Genomic DNA, 14816 nt, shown 5'->3' with positions numbered 1-14816 from the left:
GTTTAGACTGAGAGTTTTATTTTACATTTTAACCTGTTTGTGTGTGTCTGCAGATGCAGGCAGATATCCTGAAAAGCTTATTCAGTATTTGTCAAGTAAGCCATTCAGTTGTAGAATAATATAGTTATCCGTATCCTAGATGGCATTAAACAGGAAACTATAAAAGCCAACATCTACAGGAACTCAGAAATGCTAACATCAGGTTGTTTCAGTTTTCTTTAGGGATTTTTTTTATTAATTTATTCTTGTTGCATCTCAATGGTTATCCCATCGCTTGTATCCTCCCTTTCTTCCCTCCCTCCCGTTATCCCCTTATTCACGTACCCTATGACTGTTCCTGAGAGGGATTACCTCCCCCTGTATATGCTCATAGGGTATCAAGTCTCTTCTTGCTAACCTGCTGTCCTTCCTCTGAGTGCCACCAGGTCTCCCCCTCCAGGGGACATTTTCAAATGTGAGGCACCAGAGTATGTGAGAGAGTCATATCCCACTCTCCACTCTACTGTGGAGAATGTCCTGTCCATTGGCTAGATCTGGGTAGGGGTTTAAAGTTTATGGCCTGTATTGTCCTTGGCTGGTTCCTTAGTTTGAGTGGGACCCCTGGGCCCAAATCTGCCTATCGTAATGTTCTACTTGTTGGTTTCTAGGACCCTCTGGATCCTTTTACTTTGCCATTCTCCCATGCTTCTCTCATCTAGATTCCCAATAGGATGTCCTCTCCTCTCTCCCAGTTTCCTGGTAAGTGAAGGCTTTTGTGGGACATGCCCCTTGGGCTAATATGCAGATATAAGTGAGTATATACCATTTGAGACTTTTTGCTTCCGGGAAAACTCACTTGCTATGATCATTTCTAGCTCAATCCATTTATCCACAAATTTCGGGAATTCCTTGTTTTTAATAGCTACATAGTATTCCATAGTGTATATGTACCACAGTTTCTTTATCCATTCTTCTATTGATGCCCACTCTCTCCATATCTCTTCAATATAGTACTCGAAGTTCTAGCCAGAACAATAGGACGACAGAAGGAGATCAAGGGTATCCAAATGGGAAAGGAGGAAGTCAAATTATCCCTATTTGCAGATGATATGATAGTGTACATAAGTGACCCTCAAAATTCCACCAGAGAACTCCTACAGTTGATAAACACCTTCAGCAAATTGTCTGGATACAAAATTAACTCAAAAAAGTCTGTAGCCTTCCTATACACAAATGACAAGCTTGCAGAGGAAGAAATTAGGAAAGCCACACCCTTCACATTAGCCAAAAGCAATATAAAATATTTAGGAGTTACTCTAACTAAGCAAGTGAAGGACTTGTTTGAAAAAAATTTCAAAACTCTGAAGAAAGAGATTGAAGATGACCTGAGAAGATGGAATGATCTTCCTTGCTCATGGATCAGGAGAATTAACATAGGAAAACTGGCCATCCTACCAAAAGCAATCTACAAATTCAATGCAGTCCCTATCAAAATACCTACACAATTTTTTAAAGACATTGAAAGGTCAATTCTGAACTTCATATGGAAAAACAAAAAACCCAGAATAGCTAAAACAATCTTGTCCAATAAAAGGTGCTCTGGAGGAATCTCCATACCTGATCTCAAACTGTACTGTAAAGCAATAGTAATTAAAACAGCATGGTACTGGCACAGCAACAGGCTGGTTGATCAGTGGAATCAAATCGAAGACCCAGATATGATTCCACACACATATGGTCACACTTGATTTTCGACAAAGAAGCCAAATCCATTTAATGGAAAAAGGATAGCATCTTCAACAAATGGTGCTGGTCTAACTGGATGTCTATGTGTAAAAAAATGCACCTGGACCCATATTTGTCACCTTGCACAAAACTCAAATCAAAGTGGATTAAAGACCTCAACATAAAACCAGAGACAACTAAGTCACTTAGATGAAAAAGTGGGGAAGAGCCTGGAACATACTGGCACAGGGGACAACATCCTGAGAGAGAGAAGAAAGAAATCCTATCTATAAAACAAAATAAAGATTGCTTTACCCAGGTAAAATATGATGATCACAAAGTAAGTCATTCAGTGAGATCCCAGCAACCATGCTTAGTAATCCTTCCCGTGTGTTTTTTTTTAACTTACTTATTTTTAAGCAGACATTTGTTATACTGAAGTAGCCAGAAAGCCAGCATGAGTTTTGTTGTGCTCATAGGCATCAGACACAGCTATCTGCCCATTTTGCCTGTCAGAAGGGAAGTGGTTCCTTTTGGTGAAGGGGAACTAGATGTCTTTGGACCTAACAGTCCAGAATGTGTTGACCAAAAGGGGCAGCATGGTGTCTTCTGTAAGTGCTTCTCAGCTGAAGTTAGGGTTGGTACTGGAGGCAGTGACCTCAGAGTGAGTCAGCAGGCAGGACAATCAGAGGACTGACTGTCTCTATGCTGATGTCAACTCACACAGTTGTGACACCTGAATAGGGCAAGGGGACACTCCCTCCTCTGTGTTCCCTCAGGCATGGCCACTTCTGTTGGCAAGACCTTGTGGAGCCTTTCTCTAGAAGCCTCCATCCTATCCAGTGAGTGCCACTTCCCCTCCCTGACCCCAGACTCTCAAACTGCACAGACAGGCACAAGAGCACCAAACCCCAGGTTTGCATGGTCTGTCCTTAAGGAAAACCCCACTGCCAGGCATGTTGTTGAGAAGCAGCAGAGCATCAATGTCAGTGGAGTTTCAGGGCACACAGGCCATGTGACCTGGGCCTCCTCACTGAGCTCACAGCCTAATGGCAAGAAGGAGAGGGCCCAGGAGGAGCAGCACAGAGCTTGCCACCTGCCTGCCTCCACACTCAGGAGGAAGGACAAAGAGTGGGTGGCAGGAGGTGGGGCAGACCCAGCACTGCTTGAGACCCTCCAGGAGGGAGGTCACAGCCACAGGAGGGCAAAGGGCATGAACTCTGCTCCAGAGTGTCCTTCCCTTCCAGTGGATTCCAGGACTTTCAGTCTTAGGGTCGCTGGGTGGGCTCAGCCTTGTGGTCACCAGGCAGCACAGGCCTCCAGCTCACAGTGTCCTGGCCATGCATCCAGGTTCAGGCCTAAAGACCCCCATCCCAGGTGAAGGGGTGCACAGCACCACAGAGTACCATTGGTCACGCCTGCCCCAGCTGCTCATGTAAAACTGTTGAGGGAATTTTACAACCATCCACTCAGCTGCCTTTGTCCAGCCCCTGACACATTTTTTCTTTTCTTTCTCTTTTTTCTTTTTCTTTCTTTTCTTTTTTTTTTTTCTGAGACTGGTGTCTCTGTGTACCCTGTGTTGTCCTTGACTTGCTTTGTAGGCCAGGCTGGCCTGGAACTCACAGTTCTCCACCTGCCTCTGCCTCCCAAGTGGTGGGATTACAGGCTTGGTCTTCTTCAGACATGCAGTCTGTGAGATCAGTGCAGCATGATGCACTAACTATTAAGGACACTATTGGATCAGGCTCATCCTGAGGACCTCAAAAGAGGGCAGGGGCAAGGGTCCAAAACAGCTGGCCCAGAAAGAAGTCAAAAAGGAGTGTCATGGGATGGGCCAGGCCTGAATGGAGAAGGAGTGTATGAGAAAACTTGGAAGTAAGGATAGGGTGCCCTGCAGCAGGAGGACTGGTGCTGGTCTTGTGGGTGGGGCTGTGACTACTGAGGTCAATGGTGGTGGGCGGGGCTTGTATGCTAGGGTGGAAGGCTGGGTGGATCTGGACCTAGTAAGAGTTAAAGAAGGCAACTTTGTACAATGTGGAATCCCTTGGGAACAGATGAGGGCAGAGGTGGGGGAGGGGCGGTGTTCAGGAGTGCTTAGAGCTGAGGCAGGGAGGTAGACAGACTCAGGCAGGGGTGTGAGGGCCAACCATGGTGTGAGGGGCCCACCTGATTATTAGGGAAGCAGGAAGTGTTGAGGTGTTGGGGGCGTGGCTATGGATCCTGCAGTGTGGAGGTAAGGGGCTGCCTGTCTGGGAGGCTAGGTGATCACTTACAAAATAGGGCTGGGCTCTGGATGTTGACCTGAGAGGAGGCAGGGTCACCCTAAGAGCATGACAGGGCTGTGTAGGTGTATACTAGTGTGGGGTTGTGAGAGCGGACTGAAGAGTGGTGGACTGAGCTCTCTTGCTGATGCAGGACTTGATTGAGATAGTCTGGCCTTTCACTGAGTGCTGGATTGTGTCAGTCTAACTTTTGGTCCCTACTTAATGTTGCCCAGAACCGCTGAAGGAGAAGGGGGCCCAGGGCTGTTTCTGCTGTGGCAGTTGTTGTGGGTTGGGCTCTGTGAGTGGTGAGATAAGTGAACAGGGAATGCAGAGCACCAGGCCAAGGCTATGATGTGAGTGGTCACTTTCTGAGGAGGGGGCAGAAGGCTGAATCCTCACTTGACCTTTATTTGGCAGAGAACACCTGTAGCAGTGGGGCATTGTGACCTGCTGAGATAGAGTAGTGGGTGGGGGCTGTGGTTGCAAAGGTCAGGGAAGGGCAGTGGGTTTCAATCTTCCGAATGCTGTGACTCTTTAACACAGACCCTCATGTGTTTCGTTGCTATTTCACAACTGGAATTTTGCCACTGTTACAAATGGAACCACAACATACATAGCTGGTTTGAGGGGTGCAACCCATGGGTTGAGAACCCTGTCTGTGGGAGAGTTACAATGTATCCATCCTTCCTCTCTTCTCCACCCACCCTATCAACTACCTATGAGGTCAACTTCATGGACACATGAAGTTTATGTTGTGACTTTGATGTTATGTTTAGTTTACTTGTTATACAGTTTTACACAATACATGACAGTAACGTGGTACTTCCAAAAACTAACAGTTTGCCAATGACAAATTTCATCAACAACAACAACAAAATACTTAAAGTTGTAAGGGGTAACGAGCTGCTAAAGGAAGGTAGCCTCGGTTGTGTCTCAATTCCCTAAAGAGTAGTTAGTTGGGTTGGAGAGATTCCTCAGAGGTTAAGAGCACTGGCTGTTCTTCCAAAGGTCCTGAGTTCCATTCCCAGTAACCACATGGTGGCTCACAACCATCTATAACAAGATCTGGTGCCCTCTTCTGGCCTGATGGCTTACATGCAGGCAGAACATTGTGTACTTAATAAATCTTTTAAAAAAAAGAAAAGAAAAGAAAAAAGAGTAGTTAGTTGTTCCAAGCAGGCCTTCTCAGGAAATTTTATATTAAAGTGGGATCGGCTTTCTCTATAGTACTATTCAATCTCATGGTATTAATAGATAGAAATGTGATGCAGCTAAAATAAACATATTTTGATATATAAGGGTTTGTATATAAAGATTGAGATGGATAGGTATTTGCAAAAAAAACAAAAAACAAAAAACAAAAACAAAAACGCAAGAAGCTTTCTCATAACCTATAAAATCTCAAGTAAGTTGTTTAAAGTACACAGAGAATGCTTGAGACCCTCCAGGAGGGAGATCACAGCCACAGGAGGGCAAAGGGCACAAACTCTGCTCCAGAGTTTCCTTCCCTTCGAGGGGTTTCCTAGGCTTTGAGCCTTAAGGTCCCATTCTGGGCTCAGCCTTGTGGTCACCAGGTAGCACAGGCCTCCAGCTCACAGTGTCCTGGCCATGAATCCAGGTTCAAGTCGAAAGATCCCCACCCCAGGTGAGGGGATGCACAGCACCACAGAATACCATTGGTTAGACCTGCCCAAGCTGCTCCTGTAAAACTATTGAGGGAAGTTTACAGATATCCACTCAGGTGCCTTTGTCCAGCCCCTGACACATCTATTCTTTTTTTTTCTTTCTTCTTTCTTTTCTTTTTCTTTTTTTCCCCCAGAGACAGGGGCTCTCTGTGTATCCTTGGCTATCCTGAACTCACTTTGTAGACCAGGCTGGCCTTGAACTCAGTTCTCAGCCTGCCTCTGCTTCCTGAGTGTTGAAATTTGAGGTTTGGTCTTCTGCAGACCACTGTGAGATCACTGGAGCAGGCTGCTCTAACCATTAGGGACACTATTGGATCAGGCACATCCTGAGGACCTCTAAAGAGGGCAGGGGCAAGTGTCCATAACAGCAGGCCCAGAAAGAAGTCAAAAAGGAGTGTCAGGGGATGGGCCAGGGCTGAATGGAGAAGGATTCTTGAGAAAACATGGAAGTAAGGATAGGGTGCCCTGCAGCAGGAGGACTGGTGCTGCTCTTGTGGGTGGGGCTGTGACTGTGGAGGTCATAGTGGTGGGCGGGGCTTGTATGCTAGGGTGGAAGGGTGGGTGGATCTGGACCTAGTAAGTGTTAGAGAAGGAAACTTTGTGCACTGTGGAATCCCTTGGGAACAGGTACTGGCAGGGGAGGGGGAGGGGCGGTGTTCTGGAGTGCATAGACCTGAGCCAGAAAGGTAGACATACTGAGGCAGAGGTGTTAGGGCCAACCTGGGTGTGTTGGGCCCAGTAAATTACTAGGGAAGCAGAAGTGGTGAGGTGTTGGGGGCGTGGCTATGGATCCTGCAGCATGGAGGTAAGGGACTGTCAGGGTGAGAGGCTAGGTGATCTCTTACAAAATAGGGCTGGGCTCTGGATGTTGACCTGAGAGGGGGCAGGGTCACCCTAAGAGCAGGATGGGGCTGTGTAGGTGTACACTAGTGTGGGGTTGTGAGAGCTGACTGAAGAGTGGTGGACTGAGCTCTCTTGTTGAAGCAGGGCTTGATTGATGTAGTCTGGCCTTTAGCTCAGTGCTGGATTGTGTCAGTATAACTTTTGATACCTACTGAGTGTTGTCTGGACCTGCCGAAGGAGAAGAGTGTCCAAGGGCTGTTTCTGCTGTGGCAGTTGTTGTGGGCTGGGCTGTGTGAGTGGTGAGATAAGTGAGCAGGGAATGCAGAGCACCAGGCCAAGGTTATGATGTGAGTGGTCACTTTCTGAGGAGGGGGCAGAAGGCTGAATCCTCACTTGACCTTCATTTGGCAGAGAACACCTGTAGCAGTGGGGCACTGTGACCTGCTGAGATAGAGTAGTGGGTGGGGGCTGTGGTTGCAAAGGTCAAGGAAGGGCAGCGGGTTTCAACCTTCCTAATGCTGTGACTCTTTAACACAGCCCCTCATGTGTTTTGTTGCTATTTCATTACTGGAATTTTGACACTGTTACAAATGGAACCTCAACATACATAACTGTTGTGGGGGTTGAGCCCCATGGGATGAGAACCCTGTCTGTAGGCGGCAGTGAAGCATTGTACATTCACAGGGAGAAGCTATGAGTGCTGAGTTAAAGAGCTGTAGGTGCAGGTGGGAGAACAGAAGCTTTCTCTGCTGCCATAGCTTTTGCTGGAGTTGTTTTTAATGGGGCTGTGATGACTTAGGTAGTAGTGGAAGGCGGGGCTTGATGCTTAGGTGCAGCTGAGGCTGATGATGTAGGCATAGTGGGCAGAGCTTGCAAGCCAAGGTAGGAGACTTGAGCAGTGACAGGTCTGCCTCCTGTCTGGCCAGTTGATGGACAAGATGAGGGCTGAGTGAAGTGTAAAGTGTTGGCAAAACTACTGAATGCAGTGGAGAAGAGGTAACCTGTTTGTGTGGGCTGAAGCAACTCTTGTGGGTGGGGCTGTGAGTGCTTTCCTAGGTGGGCTGGATTTGGACTGGATATTCCCAGGAAGGGCCAATCCTCTTTCCTATTTCCTTTTTGGAAGGAATATTAAGTGTTCAGCTCTGGTTATCTTAAGTAGGCATATTTGGAGTTATTAACAATGAATGCTCTACCCAAGTTTTGAGAGACTCTATGACCAGACCACCCAAGAGCCGAGTCCAAATGCAGTGGCAAGGATGACTGGTTTAAACAGAACTAAGAGCTTTTTTCCTTGTGGCCATTTGTCCCTCCTGCCAGAGAGTTGGCCTTGACTCAGCATTTCAGCCTATAAAGTGGGACAATGGGCAATGTCATTCTCTTCTGTCACTTTTTTTCTCTAGTGACATTAGGGGCGCTGTTAGTGGGGCCTAGAAAGGCTGAAAAGGTAGTCAAAGGCTAGGTAATGGGGCACTTACCAAAAGCATCTGTTTAGCTGATCCAGCTGAAGAGACAGAGAGTATTCCCATCTTTGAGATTGGTTTATATCAACTTCCCGTAGGTCCAGCTCTCAGCAGCTCTGGATGGAGTCTGTTAGCCAGGTAAAAACTTGTTGAGGCACATACAGACTAGGGACAAAAGTTAAAGTTGTGTCTATAAGACATCTGGGGTAGGCTTATGCCTTTGAGACCCAGTAAAAGCGTGGACATTCTTTTCTCACTCAGAAGAATTGGTATACAGATTGGGCAGACTTGTTTCTAGCATGATGAGAGGCACCCTCAGGTCTATATTCAGTATACCACCAAAGGGAAATTAAAATCTTGTGCTTGGGAGTAATTAGTAAGTAGTCAGTGTTCCATCTTATCAGAACTTTTATCCCTGATCTCTCCAAGGCCTTTATCATGAAGTGGTGTTGAATTTTGCCACATGATTTTTAGCATCTAATGAGGTGATCATGTTTCATTTTTCCTTCCATGGTTTATATGACAGATTATGTTGATGGGCTTTTATATGTTGAATCACTTCTGTATGCCTGGGATGGAGCCTACTTGGTCGTGGCCAGTGATATCTTTGATGAGTCCTTGGATTCAGTTTGTGAGTATTTTTTTTATCAGTGTTCATAAGGGAAATTGGCCTGAATTTTTTTTCTTTGATGGGTCTTTGTCTGTTTTAGTTAACAGAATGACTGTGGCCCCATAGAGTGAGCTTGGCAATGTTCCTTCTGTTTCTATTTTGTGCAATATTTTGAAGGGTATTGGTATTAGCTCTTCTTTGAAAGTCTGGTAGAATTCTGAGCTAAAATCATCTGGCCCTGAGGCTTTCCCCCCCCCTGGTTGGGAGACATACAATGACTGCTTCTTTTCCTTAGGGGTTATGGAGATGTTGTTCTGTTTTGTTTTTCCTTTCTGATTTTGTTGATTTAGATATTTTCTCTCTGCCTTTTAGTTAGTTTGGCTAAGTGTGTGTCTTTTGTCTATCTTGTTGACTTTCTGAAAGGACTGCCCCTTGATTCCCTTCATACTTTCTCTTAAAGAACTGCTTCTTGCTTCTGTTCACTCTTAGTCTTGTTCTCTGTTTCTAGTTTGTTGACTTCAGCTTGAGTTTGATTATTTGCAGCCATCTATTCCTCTTGGGTGTGTCAGCCTCTTTTGTTGTGGAAGCTTCCAGAGAAGCTGTTAATTAACTAGTATGGAATGTCCCCAATTTCTGTATGAAGGCGCTTAGTACTATAAACTTTCCTCTTAGTACTGCTTTCATTGTGTCTTATAAGCTAGGGTATGTTGCGCCTTCATTTTCATTGAATTTTAGACAGTCTTTAATTTTTTTTTTAATTTCTTCCCTGGCCCAGTTGTCACTGAGTAGGGAGTTGCTCATTTTCCATGATTGTGTAGGGTTTTTGTTATTTCTGTTGTTCAGATCCATCTTAATCCATGGTGATCTGGGAAAGCAGAATGAGTAATTTCAATTTTTGTATACGGTTTGCTTTGTGTCCGACTATATACTGCCAATTTTCGAGAAGGTTCCATGCGGCACAAAGAAGAGAGAGTACTCTTTTGTGTTGGGTGAAAAATTCTGTAGATAACCATTGGATCCATTCGATTCATTGTTTCTCTATTATGTTTCTGCCTCAGTGATCTGTCCGTTGGATAGAATGGGGCACTGAATTCTCCCACAATTGAGGTATCTGCATCGTTCTGTGCTTTTACCTTTAATAACACGTTTGTTTTGGATTTTTTTAATATTTTTTAAAATAACTCTTGTTGCCCTTGGATATTGGTCAAAGATGTTCTGAATTGGAATGCCCTGTTGGTAGGCTTTTCCTTTGGTGAGAATGGCATATTCTTCCCCATCTCTTTTCATTAATTTTGGTTGAAATTCTATTGCTTCATGCTGTACTACTCTATTAAAGAGCTGGCTCTGGAGTTGGATTAGACACCCTGTCTCCCAACCCAAGCATGCTTGTTTTAAATTTTCCTCCTACGTACCTGTCCTGGGTCAGGAGACCATCTGACACTAAGACAAAGATAGAAAGCAAAGTTAAACTTCACAAGAAAAGACACTATGTGACCTCAAAGGGCTAAAATATAAGCCATTCGTTAGGATCTTAAAAAAATTATTTTAACATATATATATATATATATATATATATATATACACAATAGATTATCTATAGCAAGAAGAACCATGACACAATCAGGAATTATATAAATGTTACATTCTTAGTGTTTTAGCTATTTGTATTTGACAGCCTTGAAGAAGACATCTTTCCTATCTTGGTGCATCTACATTTCTGAATGTAAATCGGTCTCCATCACATACTGTCATTATCAACTTAGAACACCTAGCTAGACCTAAATACATCTTAACCCCTAAACAACTAAGCTTCATTGTAAAACTAAGTTTCTGTCAGAGATATTGGGCCAGAAGGCCGAAGAAGATGCTCAACGTTATAGAGAGTTTTGGGAGACTATTCAGGTAGAAAACTGTCTCTGTTATATTTTCATTTGGAGAGTTACTAACCTGCACTCCTGGCACATTCAGATAATCAAGTTTATTTCTTCTCAAGTCTCTGAGGGAGTTGAAGACCAGGTAGCTTAGTTTTACTTGAGTTCTTTTTTCTTAGCCATTCTGACTAATGTAAGACAGACTCTCAGAGTCGTTTTGATTTGTATATCCCTGATGACTAAGGATGTTGAACATTTTAAAAAGTGTTTCTAGGCTACTTGAGATCTCTGTTGAGAATTCCCTGCTTAAGCAGCACCCCATTTTAAAAATTGGGTTATTTTGTTAACGTTTAATTTCTTGAGTTAGTTATATATTTTGGATATTAGCCCTTTATCTGATGTAGGATTCTTGAAGATCTTTTCCAAATCTTTGGACGGCTGTTTTGTTCTATTAACAGTGTCCTTTGCCTTACAGAAGCTTTTCAGTTTCAAGAGGTCTATTTTCAATTCCCATAAAACTACCAACAATTCTTTACAGACCATGAAAGTACAATTCTCAACTTCAACTGGATAAACAAAAAGCTCAGAATAGCTAAAACAATCCTATACAATAAAAGAACTTCTGGTGGTATCTCCATGCCTGATCTCAAGCTGTACAATAGAGCAACAGTAATAAAAACAGCATGATACTGGCATAGAAACAGACTGGTTGATCCATGGAATCAAATCAAAGACCCAGAAGTAAACCCACACATCTATGGGCATTTGATTTTGACAAAAAAGCCAAGGCCATACAATGGAAAAAAGAGAGCATCTTCGACAAATGATGCTGGTCTAACTGGATGATTGTATATAGAAAAATGCCAATAGAACCACATTTATCGCTCTACAGAAAACTCACGTCAAAGTGGATCAAAGAACTCAACATAACACCAGAAACACGAAATATATTAGAAGAGAAAGTGAGGAACAGCCTTGAGCTAATTGGCACAGGAGACAACTTCCTGAACAGAACACCAACAGCTCAGGCTCTAAGATCAACAATTAATAAAGGGGACCTTGTGAAATTGAAAAGCTCCTGTAATGCATAGGGCACTGTCAACAGAACAAACTGGCAGCCTATAGACTGGGAAAAGATCTTTGCCAATCCTACATGCAGCAAGGGGCTAATATTCAAAATATATAAAGAACTTAAGAAATTAAAAACCAACAAAACACACACCACAATTTTAAAAATGGGGTATAGAGCAAAACAGAATTCTCAACAAAGGTATAGCGAATGTCCAAGAAACACCTAGAGAAGTACTCAATGTCCTTAGTTATCAAAGAAACCCAAATCAAAATGACTCTGAGATTTCATCTTACACCTACCAGAATGTATAACATGCTGGTGAGGATGTGGAGAAAGGGGAACACTCCTCTATTTCTGGTGGGAACGCAAATTTGTACAACCACTTTGCAAATCAATATGGCACTTTCACAGAAAATTGGAAATATCTCTACCTCAAGACCCAGCTTTACCACTCCTGCGCATATACCCAAAACATATTCCACCATACACAACGACATTTGCTCAACTGTGTTCATAGCAGTTTTACTCATAATAGCCAGAATCTGGACACATTCTTGATGTCCCTCAACTGAAGAATGGATAAAGAAATTGTGGTTTATTTACACAGTGCGATATTACTAGGCAACTAAAAACAAGGTAATTATGAAATTGTCAGATGGATGGAACTAGAAAAGATCATCCTGCGTGAGGCAACCCAGACTCAGAAAGACACACATGGTATGTACTCACTTATAAGTGGATATTAGCCATATAGTAAAGAATAAACATACTACAATCTACAGACCCAAAGATGCTAAATTAGAAAGAGGGCCCAAAGGAGGATGCTTGAATCTCATTCAGAAGAGGAAGTAGAATGGAGAGCAGAAGTGGTTGAAGAGAGGGTACAGGATAAAAGAGAGGGTGCTGAGGGAAGCTCGGGCAGGAATCAGATGTGGGGAGAGCAGGGCCAGGAGGACAGAGGGCTTTCAGAGAGAAAAGAAACTGTGGGCAGAGGCCATCTCTGAGACGAGCTGAAGAGTCACGACAGGGTAGGCTCCTGGGGGTATATGAGGGTGACTCTAGCTGAGACTCCTGGCATTAGGGGACATCGAGACTGAAGAGGCCACCTCCTAGCCAGTCAGGGCTTCCGGTGGAGGGAAGGGGACACCAACCAATCCAGAAAACCTTTGATCCAAAATTTATTGTGCCTACAAGATGTGCAGGAATAAAAATGGAGCAGAGATTGAGGGAATGTCCAACCAATGACTGGTCCAATGTGAGATCGACCCCTGGGAGAGAAGCAGCCTCTGACACCATGTATGATTCTCTGCTATGCTTGCAGACAGGAGCCTAGCGTAACTGTCCTCTGAGAAACTCCATCTAGCAGCGGAAGGAAACAGATATTGAAACCCACAGGCATACATTAGGTGGAGCTCAGAAAGTCTGTGGAAGAGTGGAGGGATGGATAGCCGGACCTAGAGGAGACAAGAACTTTGTAGGAAGACCAAGAGTGTCAACTAACCTAGGCCCATGGGGGCTTACAGAGACTGAATCACCAACTGAAGAGCAGGCATGGGCTGGACCTAGGCTCTTGACTCATATGTAACTGATGGGCAGCTTGGTCTTCATGTGCGTCCCCTTGAATGCAGAGCAGGGGCTGTCTCTGACACGGACTTTATTGCCTGCTTGTGGATCACTTTCCACTAGCTGGCCTCAGTGGAAGGGGATGTGCTTCGTCCTGAAGCAACTTGATGTGCCAGGGTGGGTTGGTAAGAAGTGGGTGACGAAAAGGGCAGCAGTAAAGGAAGAAGAGGGTAGGAGAGCAGGACCTAGGGGAGAGGAGGGAGGGGGCTGCGATCTGGATGTAAGGTAAAAAAAAAATCAATTAAGAAAAAGCATAAAGCATTGCTTAGAATCGCTAGTAGAATGTTTCTATTCTCATGTGTATTTCTGTATTCCTGCTGTAACAACTAACCATAAACCTAGTGCCTTGAAACAGGACAAGTTAATTATATTGCAATTCTGCATAGTAGGTACCCAACATAGGTCTCTTTGGGATGTAACCATGGTGTCAGCAAGGTGGTTGTCCATTCCAAACTTTGCTTTTGAAACCTTCTGCATGCCTTGGTTTGTGATCTCCTTGATCCTTCCACCATCTTCAGATCTAGCAACGGGAGGTACAGCCCTCTCACATGACATTTTTCTGGCTCATTTCTCTTTTTGTCATCCTTTTCCTTTGCAGTATGCTAAGGACCGTAGTGGACCAACCCAGAGAGCGTCTCATGTCCATATTTTATGATTTGATAATCATTGCATGTAATAACATTTGCAGCTTTATTTTTTCACTGGACTTGTAACATATTCATTGGATATGGAGACAAGAAGGTGGATACTCTGGAGAGACTGTAACTGGGCTATCTATAGCATGTTCTTATAGGTTTCTCTCATGTACAATTGTGTTCATCCCATCTATAGCTCCCAAATATTTCATCCATTTATTATAGCAGCATCTAAAAAGAATCACTATTATCTGAAATTTATCAGTTCCAAAATCTCAAATTTCATCATTTAAACTCAGCTATTAAAAACAAGGAATTGCAGAAATTTGTGGACAAATGGATGGAACTAGAAATGATCATAATGAGTGAGTTAACCCAGAAGCAGAAAGAGTCATGGGGCATGTCCCATGAAAGTCTTCACTTACCAGGAAAGTGGGACAGAGGGGAGGACATCCTGCTGAGTCCCTAGGTGAGAGAAGCATGGGAGAATGTGGAAATAGAAGGATCCAAACGGTCCTAGAAACCTACAAGAAAATTAATTGATTATGATAAGTGAATCTGGGCCCAAGAGTCCTGCTCAAACTATGGCACCAGCCAAGGACAATACATGCAGTAAACTTGGAACCCCTACCCAGATCAATCAATGGACAGGACATTCTTCACAGTTGACTGGAGAGTGGGGTCTGACTTTCACACGAACTCTAGTGCCCCATATTTGACCACATCCCCTGGATAGGGAGGCCTGGTGGCACTCAGAGGAAGGATAGCAGGCTACCAAGAAGAGACTTGATACCCTGTGAGCATATACAGGGGGAGGAAGTCCCCCTCATTCACAGTCATAGGGGAGGGGAGTAAGGGAAAAATGGAAGGGAGGGAGGAATGGGAGGATACAAGGGATGGGATAACCATTGAGATGTAATATGAAAAAATTAATAAAATATATTTTTAAAAATAAATTAAGTGTAGGTTCGGTTCTGGGTATAGTCCCTTTTAGGGTACGATGCCTTTCTAGCTAGCACAGCTCTGAACGTCAAGAGACTTTCAGTGGC

This window comes from Acomys minous (assembly GCF_964271855.1).
Source record: "Acomys minous genome assembly, chromosome: 7".
NCBI classification, from domain to species: Eukaryota; Metazoa; Chordata; class Mammalia; order Rodentia; family Muridae; genus Acomys; species Acomys minous.
The sequence above is the reverse complement of the archived record's forward strand: the minus strand, read 5'-3'. Positions refer to the sequence as shown.